Source organism: Triticum urartu, chromosome 7 (assembly GCF_003073215.2).
Source record: "Triticum urartu cultivar G1812 chromosome 7, Tu2.1, whole genome shotgun sequence".
Classification (NCBI taxonomy): domain Eukaryota; kingdom Viridiplantae; phylum Streptophyta; class Magnoliopsida; order Poales; family Poaceae; genus Triticum; species Triticum urartu.
Window position 1 is genome coordinate 111,968,748 of NC_053028.1, and position 14,064 is coordinate 111,982,811.

A 14,064-nucleotide genomic window follows, 5' to 3' on the forward strand; every position below is an offset into this window, starting at 1 on the left:
AAAGATGAAACGCAACGGACCAAACAAATCACACGACGAAACCCGGAAACCCTGGAAGGCAACTGAAGCTCCGGTCTTGGGGCGTCACAATCTGTGAGGAGTTTGATTTGATCAAGCTCATGACCGTGAATTGTGACTTCGATGTGCAGCTCATCCATCAGTTCTATGCTACAGTCCACTTCGGCTCTGATGATGAGTGCCACCTCTCCTTTATGTGCCGTGATGAGTTCTTTCATGTCCCATGGAGAGCCTTCTGCAATGCTCTTGGGTATGAGGATACCTGGGTGGAGGGCCAAGGAGGCCTCCATCCTCATGACCGAGCTCACCCCATGGATAAGGTGAAGCTTGCCCCTTTGTACATTCCTGGACATGTTATTGTGGGTAAGTCCAGTGATCTTCTGCCCGTTTATGACATTTTGCATCGTGTGTTCCGCTGTGTGCTGCTTCCCAAGCTTGGGAATCAAGATGATATCTATGGTTATCTGGTGGATTTACTTGTGGCTATGAAGACCAAGAGGGGATCCGGTGCCACGTTTGATGTCTCCAAGTGGATGTGGGAGGAGATGTACAATGTGGTGTGGTACCGCAAGGTACCGATCTATGCTCCTTTTGTGATGCACTTTCTGAACACCGTTTGGGCAGTCCGTAGGCCAGGAGAGCCTCTCACCACTCCTTCCAACATCACGGAGCATGAGGTTAAGGTGCTGAGGAAGAAGAAGCATAAGACTCCTCGTTTTTCTTCGGGCAATCAGGAGGATGTGTTTGCTACCTCGGACGACGAGGACTTTGAGTTGGAGCCTAGGGCCCAGCCCACGTGGGTTGAGAAGCTGACTTCCAAGATCAAGAAGACCCTTTGCTTGCAGACTCATATTCAGAAGAAGCTCTACAAGGCCCATGTTGCTGAGAAGATGGCGCGTCATAGGCAGATTCAGCTGATGAGGCACCTAAACGTGCCAGATGTAAAGTGTGGCTCCAAGAAGACCATCACTCCTGAGGATACATGGTGCTTGGAGAACTGTCAATGGTCTGATGAAGAGCCTGCTACCTCTTCTGTCCGTGGTCCTGTGGCGGCTCCTGCGGGGTCTGAGGAGTCTGAGGAGGCTGAGGAGGCTGAGGAGCCCGACTATGATGTTGATGATGATGCTTCTGACAGCTCTGCAGCAGCTAGCGAGGAGATCATCTGAGCCCCGGGGCCCTAGCTTCGCTCTTTTCCTTTTTGGTGTCTTGATGCCAAAGGGGGATAGAGCTTCATTATGTCACGGGAGTTGCATGGGGGGTTTATCTTGTGAGTTCATTTGCAGTTGCTCTTTCTAGTGTCTTGTGAACTTATCCTGTGTTGTGTCTTTGGGCATGGTGTAAGACATGATGTGTTGTGTCTTTGGGCATCGTGTAAGACATGCGTTCCCTATCTACTTATCTATGCACTTGTCTCTCAGTAGAGTTTGCGTGTTGTTGGTTCCCTTTTTCCTTAAATTCTACTGCTTTATGTATGGTATCATGTTGTTCTGTCACTGTTTGGTGTGTAAAATCTAGGGGAAGTATTGATCCTAGTGTGAGCACTTTGCATTCCAAAAGCAAACACTAAATAGTGCTCACACTCAGGGGATCCCCGTCTATATTTTCTAGAACTCCCATGCTTTTCGTGTGGTTGTCATCATCCACCAAAAAGGGGGATATTGTAAGGGCATTTCCTGCCTTAGAGTTTTGGTGATGATGACAACACACGTGTGGACTAATTGTGTGCCATAGTTTTCTCAGGTACACATGGAGTGGCGCAAGACGTTTAGGCCTTCCTTCTATGCGGAAAAGATCGAAGACGGAGTGTCCGACGTTTTTATTCCTTTGGTCGTAGGATATTCGTACTATTAAGAGGGAATCCACGTCGGAAGGTATTGGGTGAATCTCATCACATACACATTCTCTGCACCCACCAAATACCCTCCATTTGAGGAGAGAGAGGTTTCCCTTTGTCCTCTATCATGTGCAGTTCTGACCATGGCGGTAGTAGCGCTCCATTGAGCGGTTGTACCGCTGGCCAGTAGTTCCAGTCTTACCACCGCTCTAAGTACCGCTCAGGGGTCACTCCCTTCTGTACTGGGTACGGTGGTAGACCGGTGGTGGAACGGAAGTTCCGGTTTGTCTTGACAAACCAGTACCACCGGTGTTCAGGGTGGTAGTACCGCCTCGGACTCCACCATCCATGGACTGCTGGCCCAGCGGTAGCTCCGGCCAAACCACCGCTCTATCTACCGGCCTGAGGTGTAAACCTTCTAGATGAGATGCGGTAGTAGAGCGGTGATGGAGCGGTAGTTCCGGTTTATTTCGATAAACCGGTACTACCGGGTGCGCCACCGGAAGTACCGCTCTGGTGCCCTAGTAGGGGTTTCCCGCATTCACCGATTGTACCGGTGTCTATTGCAGAAGTACCGCTCCTATGCATTTCTGCACATAATGGTTGGATCTGAGGGGGCCCTATTTAAGGAGGTGCTTCTCCTACCTCCCACCCACCTTTTTCCTCTCTCTCCCCTCCATTACTGCCATTAAAGCACTCTTGCCCGATCTCTCTCTCTAGCCACTCAAACTTGTTGATTTGCTAGGGATTGAAGGAGGAGACCTAGATCTACACTTCCACCAAAGGATATTTGATTCCCCCATACTTTCTTGTGTGGATTTTGTTACTCTTGGGTGCTTGGGCGCCCTAGACGGAAGAGGTCACTTCGGAGCCACATTCCATTGTGGTGAAGCTCCGGGGTTTCGTTGGGAGCCTCCAATTAAGTTGTGGAGAGAGCCCCAACCTTGTTTGTAAAGATCCGGTTGCCGCCTTCAAGGGCACCAATAGTGGAATTACTACCTCTCGCATTGTGTGAGGGCGTGAGGAGAATACGGTGGCCCTAGTGGCTTCTTGGGGAGCATTGTGCCTCCACACTGCTCCAACAGAGACTTACTTCCTCTCAAAGGGAAGGAACTTCGGTAACACATCCTCGTCTTCACGGCTCCAATCTTGGTTATCTCATCCCTTTACTCGTGCAAGCTAATCTTGTGTTACATCCCTTGCTTGCTTGTGTACTTACTGTTGTTGCATCATATAAGTTGGTCACCTAGTTGCATATCTAGACAACCTACTTTGATGCAAAGTTTAAATTGGTAAAGAAAAGCTAAAAATTATTAGTTGTGTATTCACCCCCCCCCCCCCTCTAGTCAACTATATCGATCCTTTCAGGCGTGATTGATGATTGGTGTAGCATGCCAGATTTGAGAACCTAGTCTGCTCTATTTACTGTCTTTATTATATTTTACAATTGCATTCAAACTCTTATACGAAGTAATACTACATATGTTTAGCAAGCCATTGAGGTATTTGCTTCTTGTTCATTGTTGACATCTGTATTACAAAATATAAATGATTTTAACTTGAAAGTGTATAATCAAACCTTCATGTCTTTGAATGTGACTTGTCTGGTGAAGGAGGATCTTGGTTAGTGGATGACGGCCAAGGTCCTTCTATTGTGTTCTCTCACCTCTCTATAAATAACTCTATACTCTTTTTATTATCCATATCTTAATGAAATCGGGAGAGCACGTGCCTGTTACATTGAAAAAGAACTATGTTCTGGCATAAAAAGAACTTTATGTATGGCAATTATTAAATATTTATATTTGGTATTGAAAATGTACGGTTAGATGTTCCACTAAAGTAGTGTATTTTTACAAATATAGAAATAAAAAATATTTTTCAAACGTTTATAGTTTGGAGATTGTGTCCATATATAAAATATGTCATGTATTTCGAAATAAATAGAGTATGTATTAGATAATTACTAGTGCAATCAATAGTGTTTCTCTCTCGATAAATAAGTCAAGCCAATCTCAGAGAACCCATTATAACATAGACAAATAAATTCAAGTTGTGAAGTCTACATAAAGTATTATAAATATTGTAGTATTAAACTATAATCATGTTACATCATTTGATTTAGAATAATTACTATCAAGTACTCCCTCCGTCCCATAATATAAGAAGGTTTTCCAAACTTTGTTAGCTTAAAAAACGTTCTTATATTATGGGACTAAGTGAGTACTTTTCTAGCAATTCCTCTCAAGCAGGGTATATGTGTCTGTTACATTAACATATCTTGTACAATTAAATAATATCAAATTTATAATATTCATTGTGTCAATTTTCTCTAACTAGCAAAGTGGCCCTCGCAACGCGAGGGCATCATCTTTGGTGTGTCACAAGTGTGTAATAAAAATTATGTTTATGCATTTCTATTTATTTCCTTATTGTGCGATTGAAACAATATAGTTCTATAGTCACCGCAAATTTATAAGAATACCATACAGGTGAGAAACTTCTTTAATTTTAGTGCACCAGAAGAACCTTTATTTTTTTACTTTAAGATTTAATTTAAGTTTGTTATTTACCGTTAACATTAAGGTTTGCAAACAAATTTGCAATTCAATGATTTATCTTGAGATATTCAGTATTCATAGTACTAAAACTCTCTCCTTCTCTTTTTAGCAGATGTGTGAGCAACATTTTCGAATGTGAACTTGGACAGACAATAGTGATATCATTATTCAAACAGTATTTTTAATACACATCAGTTAAATAATATCAAACTAAATTATTGTGTTACTGTCAGTAGATCTTAATCAGGTTAAGATATCTGGAACCTCTTTCGTGTTGGCAGGCATATTTCTTTTTTTATTGTATTTGCATTATTTACTCTTCCATCAGAATGATCATCTCGATGTGGACCTTGAGCTTTATCTACTAAAGAGCTGTTGTCGCCAAAAAGACGGATTAGCTTGTACACAAACTTTTACATAGTTGTTCACAAATTTCTAAGACGGTAAATATTCTCGTTGTTAAGACAATGTATGCCTATGCATATGCAGTTAATCCTAATTGCAGTATTCTACTTCCAACACTAAGTGCTCGAATTACGTCGACTCAGTAGAGCTTCTGGTAAATCATATGTAAGCTAAACTGGGAAAAGTTGGAACATATCCCAACTATTTAAAGAGGCGCGCGTATGTATTTATTCTAACTTAGGAAGCTAGGCTGGATTATAATTATATATAGAATAGATCAGATAACAACAGAGAGCAGACCAGCCACAATCTTAGGCATAGACCACCCATTGATCGAATAATCCTTCCATAATAGGCAGCCTAGTTAGAATTCTGTTTAAACATGTTGTAATCTAAACCCCTCTATGTGAACTTCTCTCGTATCCTTCTTTGTCTCCTCATCGATGTATCCTAGCAATCGTCGTAAGCTTGTACGCCACGGCAGGGGCTTTTCCTGTCTCTCATAAATAAACGCAACGCGGCTCCCATCGGGAGTAGGAACGCTTCCATCGGATCAAATCTTACATGGTATACAGAGAGCTAGCCTCTTCCCTTCTATCTAGCAACACAGAAACCAGAAACCCTATCTTCGCCATGGCCGCAAGCTCAAGCGTCGTCGTCCTCAACCTCGATGCACCTCCAACAGAAAAGCTTGCAAGGGGGAATTACCTCCTGTGGAAGGCGCTAGTAATGCCGGCACTACGTGGAGCGCAAGTGATCGGCCTCCTTGACGGCAGCAACGCCGCACCACTGAAGACGGTGGAAGTCACCAAGGCGGACAAGACCACAGCCATAGAGCCTAATCCTCTATATGACCCGTGGCTGTCAAAGGACCAGCAGGTCCTGAGCTACTTGCTCAATTCGCTGACCCCGGAGATTCTCGCACAAGTCATCGGTAAGGAGAATACCCATGATCTTTGGATTGCCCTTACTACCTTGTTCCCTGCGCAGTCTCAGTCTCGGATAACAAATCTAAGGATTGCAATCTCCAACACCAAGAAGGGCAACATGTCCAGTAATGCGTTCATCGCCAAGATGAAGAGCCTCGGTGATGAACTCGCTACAGCGGGTCATCTAGTAACCGATGGAGAGATGGTGGATTACATCCTGGCTGGACTCGATCGGGATTATGATCCAATTATAGCAGCAGTTGGTGCCATCAAGAGTTCTATTACGGTCGATATCTCTTCTCGTAGATCTCTGCCTTCGACCAGAGGATGGAGATGCTAGGAGATGGACCAGGCGGTTTTCACTCCTCTGCCAATGCTATTTACAGAGGGCGTGGGCAGTACACACCAAGAGGTGGCCGTGGGCGAGGAAACAGGGGGCGCAGCCGTGGTGATCACGGTGACCGCTCCTTCTCTTCTCCTGCTCGCGGCGGCGGCTACGGCGGCCATCGGCAACGCCCACGACAACAACTACAGCAGCCACAACAGCAAGAACGGGATTATCCCGAATGCCAGATCTGCTACAAGCATCGCCCCAGCGGCGCAAGGGCCTGCTGGCATCGGTATGATGAGGATCACGAAGAAAAGAAGGCCAACATTGTCACAAACTCCTATGGGGTTGACACCAACTGGTACGCAGATTCTGATGCAACGGAGCACATTACAGCGGAGCTTGACAAGTTGACGATGAGGGAAAGATACCATAGAGGTGACCAAGTGCACACGGCAAGTGGTTCAGGTATGGACATTACCCATGTTGGAAATTCAATTGTTAAAACCCCCTTAAAAGACTTGCATCTAAACAATGTTCTACATGTCCCTGATACATCCAAGAATCTTGTCTCTGTTCATCGCTTTACCCTCGACAATAATGTTCTCATAATTTTTTACCCTTACTCTTTGGTGGTCAAGGACTTGGCAACAAGGAGAATCATCCTTAGAGGAAAGTGTGAGGGAGGCTTATATCCACTCATATCATCATCTTCATCATGGTCGAATAAACAAGCTTGGAGTGTCACCAAAGCATCCTCGGCAAAGTGGCATAGTCGTTTGGGTCATCCTTCTTCAGTTATAGTTCAGCCTGTCCTTAGTAAAAATAAGCTCTCTTATGAGCCTAGTTCTGAGTCAGTTTGTGATGCTTGTCAACAAGCTAAGATTCATCAGTTACTCTATCCTATCTCTACTAGTATTTCCACTGCTCCATTGCAACTTGTTTTCTCAGATGTATGGGGACCAGCCCCTGCCTTAGTTGGAAGATTTTCATACTATGTGAGCTTTACTGATGATTATAGTAAGTTTACCTGGATTTATTTGCTAAAGAAACGATCCGATGTTTTCCAAGTCTTTAGCAACTTCCAAAATCTTGTTGAACATTAATTGAATTCCAAAATTCTCGCCATGCAAACCGACTGGGGTGGTGAGTATGAGAAACTAAATTATTTCTTCCAAAATATTGGAATTTCTCATCATGTTTCATGTCCCCATGCTCACCAACAAAACGGGTCTGCTGAACGCAAGCACCGCCATATTGTTGAAGTAGGACTAGCATTGCAAGAAAACGCCTCCATGCCTCTAAAATTTTGGGATGAAGCTTTTCTTACTACCACTTATCTCATAAATATTCGTCCTAGCAAAGTCATCAACTTTGAGAATCCCATCACTCATCTTTTTGGTATTTCACCAGATTACAAGTCTCTTAGAGTTTTCGGATGTGCTTGTTGGCCCAACCTCCGGCCTTATAACACACGCAAACTTCCGTTCCGTTCAAAAAAAGTGCTTTCATAGGCTATAGCCCTATGCACAAAGGAGTCAAGTGTCTTGACATCTCTACGAGATGAGTATATATCTCCAGAGACGTTGTGTTTGACAAGTCAGTATTTCCTTTTGCATCACTTCATCCCAATGCCGGTGCCCTCCTTCGTCAAGAAATACTTCTCCTTCCATCCATGTCTCCTAGTTTTGATCAAGGGGGGGATAACAATTGTACTAACCACCATGATAATGTTCCTGGAAACAGTGCTTCTTCTGTACGTGTGCAGGTCTCTGAAGAAAATGGGGCAGAAAACGGTGTTCAAATTGATCAAAATGCTTTGTTATTTCATGTGCTAGAAGAAGAGGGAGCAGGCGCAGTCTTCGAGGACGATCTGGCGGCGCCTGTCATGCCCGTGCGGGAATCCTCCTCGGATCACGGGCGTGTATCTGCCTCGGATCAGGAGCCCGCCAGTCAGGGGCGCGGGCGCGGGCGCATGCAGCCAATCGCTGCGGGGCGCTCTTCTCACATGCAGCCGACCGCGCCAGGGTTCGGATCAGATGCGGTTGCTGACTCTGCGACCACAGAAGAAACGGCCGCCACACCAGAGGCCACTGGATCGTCTGCGGCAAGTTTTGAGAGGTCTTCGGGATCATCTGTATCTAGCCAATCTGTTCGTGTTTCTGCGCATAATTTAGCACGGCCACAACCTGATGCTACACGAGTCATGACTCGACTTCAAAAAGGTATTAGAAATCCTAAAAAAAGAACGGATGGCAGAATACCATATGGCATGTTGTGTATTTCACGTGAACCGGCAAAATTGGATGATGCATTTAGAGATCCTAGGTGGAAAAGAGCTATGGTGAAGAATATGGTGCACTCATCAAGAACAAGACATGGCACTTGGTACCGAATCAGAGAGGTAAAAATATTATTGATTGCAAATGGGTTTATAGAATAAAAAGAAAGGCAGATGGCTCCATTGATAGGTACAAGGCACGTCTAGTTGCAAAAGGGTTTAAGCAACGATATGGTATTGACTACGAGGATACATTTAGTCCGGTTGTTAAAGCTGCTACTATAAGACTTGTGCTAGCCATTGTTGTTTCAAAAGGATGGAGTCTTAGACAGCTAGATGTTTAGAACACGTTTTTGCATGGTGTTCTGGAAGAGAAGGTCTATATGAGGAAAGCACCAGGGTATGAGAATAAACAAACACCTCATTATGTTTGCAAACTTGATAAGGCTCTTTATGGTTTGAAGCAGTCACTTAGAGCATGGTTCTCGAGGTTAAGTTTACAATTGAAGCATCTTGGATTTGTTCCATCCAAAGCAGATACATCTCTCTTTATTTATAATAAGGCAAACACAGTGGTTTTTGTGCTCATATATGTTGATGACATCGTAGTTGCAAGCTCATCACAGAATGCTACTAATGCTCTCTTGCGTGATTTGGGTCAGAGTTTGCATTGAAGGATCTAGGTGACTTACATTTTTTCTTAGGCACTGAAGTTAAGAAGACTCAAGATGGCATAATGTTAAATCAGGAAAAATATGCTACTGAGCTTCTAACTCGTATGGGAATGAAGGATTGCAAACCTTCACCCACGCCATGGTCTTCTTCAGAACAACTTTCGGCATATCAAGGAGAACCGCTTAATGAACAGGAAAGTACAAAGTATAGAAGTGTTGTTGGAGCTTTACAGTATTTAACCTTGACACGGCGAGACATATCATTTGTTGTAAATAAGGTTTGTCAATATTTGCATGCCCCTACCTCCACTCATTGGACATCTGTCAAAAAAATTATAAGATATATCAAGCACACTGTGAGTTTGGGAATTCAGTTCAAGCGTCCGAATTCTACACTTGTTAGTGCTTTTTCTGATGCTGACTGGGCATGATGTAGTGATGACAGAAAGTCGACTGGAGGATTTGCGGTGTTCTTTGGGTCAAATCTTATTTCTTGGAGTGCCATAAAACAAGCCACAGTGTTAAGGTCAAGTATAGAGACTGAGTATAAATCTCTTGCAAATGCAGCTGCTGAGATTATTTGGGTGGAATCATTGCTTCATGAGCTAGGGATTAAGCAACATTGTACATCTTGTTTATGGTGTGACAATTTGGGTGCTACTTATCTGTCTGCTAATCCAGTTTTTCATGCTAGAACCAAGCACATTGAGATAGATTTTCACTTTGTACGAGAAAGAGTTGCTGAGAAAAAGTTAGAGATACGGTTCATTCCATCCAAGGATCAATTGGCAGATGGATTTACTAAAGCTCTTCCAGCAAGGCCGTTTGAGGAGTTCAAGAGAAATTTGAATGTAGGATAGTTTAGATTAAGGGAGGGTGTTTGAATGTAGGACAGTTCAAGAGAAACCTGTTGTAATCTAAACCCCTCTATCTAAACTTCTCTCGTATCCTTCTCTGTCTCCTCATCGATGTATCCTAGCGATCGTTATAAGCTTGTATGCCACGGCAGGGGCTTTTCCTGTCTCTCATAAATAAACGCAACGCGGCTCCCATAGGGAGTAGGAACGCTTCCACCAGATCAAATCTTACAAGCCTCTCCGCTACCGATCGACACATATGCTGCAATGCTGAAATACACTAAGATATCATTCCACCACCAAATCTGTATGTTGTAGACAAAGACATCGAAGCAAGTTTGTGTCCTGGAGAAAACAATTCAGTTCTTTTGCTCATGGGAGTGTGCTCATGGATACACCTTAACAATTTCGGCCCACGTGCACATACATCGAGGGTGTACAGTAAAATCTGAAAAGACCTACCAACACTCATGGGTGCACCATGGAATTTCTTCCCGCATGCAAATATACATGGATGAACTGTAAAATCTGACAAACACATTATTAGAAATCATTGGTGCACCTTCGAATTTCTGCCTGCGTACAAGTACATATGGATGGTCGATAAAATCTGGAAACACAAACTAACAAACTACAAAGAATTTATCGGAAAACACATATGTATGAATGTGATAATTTTATGAAAGAATCACATCTAAATGTGCATGCCAAAAAAATGCCCACTATCTTATATCAAAGGAAATGTCATACCTTATTCATAGTACTGTATTATGATATAGACAGTCTTCTCAGCTAACTTTAGCCACCCATGTACACCCTTGTGTCTATATATTTTTCAATTTAAGACACAATTTTTTTTCTGACGTTAGAGACTTTGCCGATCAGAAATAGTTTTATATTATTCTGCCCATATTTTTTAAGAGCAAAGAGGTCAAGTGGAGTTCTCATTTTTTATGGGCATACAAAGAATATTTGTAAACGTTGTATTAATATTGCAGTTTTTAGGCTGCTGAAGGAAAGGGCGTACTGTTATATATTATTATCTTCCATCTCTATATCAGAAACCTGAAACGTATACCAAATGATCAAATCTCTATGTAAATGTTGATGAGCTAAAAAGGTAATCTTCCTCCAACATTGAAAATGGGTATTAAGAACTATTGTTGGCTGATGGCATGCGATTCAAGAGGAATCATTGCTGTAATCATGTAGCGCCTATGTTGTAAAGAGCTCCAACGCAATGACTGTAGATTCTTTTAAAATAGTTAGAGGCTAATAACACAGTGGCAAGATACACACATGCAATACTTTTTGAAGATGATTTCTGCTGGCTTACCCCATGATTTTTGTGAAATGTCATTATTGTCAACTTGTCAAACTCTGGCGCGCATGATTTTGAAGATCAGCAGCTGGCATACCATACGGGAGGAAAAATATTCCTTCTAGCTGGTTGGGGGTGCACACAACAGATTGCAAAAATTCTGGTGCAACTCTATTGTTGATTAATTTTTCTGAGTATCCGGGCTGCCAATCTCTACTGCTTAGTGCCAATTCCTTTTAGTTATAAGATAGCTGTAAATGGATAGGGAAGAACAATTGCTCACCTAGATCTATTCCATGAATGGCCATCCAGTCCTGTGAATCATGACGGTCGGACTTCTGTACGTCGGCGAGAGAGGAGGCCGTGGGCACGGAACGATGTGTTGAGGTTGAGGACGATGATAAAGCTGTCGATCGATCTGGGCAGTTGCTCCATTGCCCATCGCCCCGAGGAGACTCGATCGATCTGGGTAGTTACACCATCGCCCAACATGGCTTGCGTTAGAAGGAGACGATGAACAGTTTTTTTAATGGAAACAATGAATAGCTATTACGATCCCTTGAGGGAATATCTCTATTCAGTTTTTTTTCTGGAGAGAAATATGGTTGTTCAGTTTGGAACGTGGAAGAGACGTGGACTTGAGGTACTTTTTACAGGAAAAAAATGATATGTGGACGTGAGGTTTAGCTTGTTTTTTTATAATGGAAGTACAAAACCTTTTTCATTTATATAATGGCAGTGGTGGGTAATTTATTCTAGAAAATCTTATCTAATGGCTATAAAATTATAGATTATTAAATAAACAGCTGGATGTCTCTGATTATTGTGAAAATTTCTAGCTTATTCTCTTTTTTCTGGTGAGCTTGTATATTAATTTTTATATATAAATAGATAAATAGATGAGAGGCTAATTAGCTAAACTAGAGATGGTACCCCGCACGTTGCAGCAAGAATTGGATGCAATTTTTCCTACGAGATTTGGCAGTGTGAAACTTTATATTTGGATTAACAATGTGAGAGCTGAAACTAAAGTACATTTTTTTCTATATATATGATCATTATATAGTTGTAGAATATCTATCAAATATGAGATGCATTCATTGTGCATGTGAAGGTGTAACTTTTGACATGCATAGTGATAGTGGCATGGTGAGTTAGTATAGCCGCATGGTGAGAAAATTAAATTTAGTGGGGTATTCAAAGTGAGATAGTGAGTTGGCGAAGTTGCATATTAAGACATTTGAGTTATTGGAGATCAACTATTTAGGTATATAGGATATCCATCATCAGGGTTGTTCGTATTCTTTCGACTCGTATTTGTTACCACACTAGCTGCGCTAGTATTGAGGTTCTTAATGACTCACTTCCGGTACGTGAAAAAGTACAATACCAATCGAGTATATACTTGATGAAAACTAATTATACATTACTCTCCCTCTACGCCATAACTAACAATTCGGACATGGCTATATTCATGATACCGCTACTAACTACCTATGGTTACAATGGAGATTTAAAGCTCGAGCTTGTTGTAGAAAATCTAGGATTTTTTTCTAGAACATTTTCATGTGCCAAGCTTCTTCTTTAATCGATCTTCTTAAATTTCTAGTATACATGGTTCACTTTTTTTTTGTGACAGAAAGAGAGTTTTATTCCATAATCATAGGGTTACAATCGAGAGGCACCAACTCCTCAATACAAGGTGGGCTCCTCCCCAGCCATACGGCAGTAGTAGACTCCGTACGACTATACAATGCCAACCGATGTGCTACCCTATTTTGCTCACGCTTTATTTTTTATGGAACAAACTCTCGATCATGAAGATGACGCTTGATCTCTAGTACCAAATGCCCATAAGCAGACCTGGACAAGCTGTCCCTGGTCATTGCAGCTAGTGCCGTAGATGAGTCTGACTGAATCACAATTGGCAAGGACGAGTGCTGCAGGACCAAGGCCATACCCTGCATTATTGCATGTAATTCCGCTTCCAGCGCGTCATTACAGTTGAAGATGCATCTATACGCCGCGAAGATCACACTACCCTCATGATTCCGAAGTACCATACCTGCTGCCGCCGACCCGTCCTCTTGCATGAAAACCCCATCCACCGAAAGCGCAGCCCAACCCGTGGGCGGCCGCGGCCAGTGAAGAGGTGTTGGAGGAGCGGGGACCTCGACGTTTGCATCCCGGACCGCTGGCATTTTCCCTTTGAGGATGTCATCCGTGGAGAATCTACCACACAGGTTCAAGGAATTCATATAACTTTGAAGGTAGTCCGACGTTGCCGTTACGGGAGGAGCATCCTTTCCGTGTGTAAGGTCCGATCGTAGCGACCAAATCCTCCATATCAACATGATCGTGCAATCCCGCATGTGATCATCGCAGTTTTCCAGGACGTTTAAGAACCACTCCTTCCCAGTATCATGAAGGAGCTCTTGGCTCGGCAGTCGCCAAACTGTTCTCATCTGAGCCCATATCCTCTGCGCATGCTCACATGACACTAGAGCATGAAAGCTAGTCTCCTTTTATCGGCCGCACACCAGACAGCTATCTCTAGTAGAGATGTGTCGATACTTCTTGCACTCATTTGTAGCTAGAGCCCCGGAGACAACCTTCCACGCCATAATTCTCATCTTTAGAGGAACTTGAGAGCTCCAAATCCGCTGCCAAATGGGCCTCCGACCTGAAGAATTATTACTTAACGAGCTGAGCCGCATGGAGTACTGGACTTCTGTGGCTAGATGATAAGCGCTACGAACAGTGAATTGTCCAGACCGCTCCAGAGCCCAAGCGATGAAATCCTGCCCGTTCCTTGGAGATGTCCGAAACTTCAAGATCTCCCTGACATCCATGTCC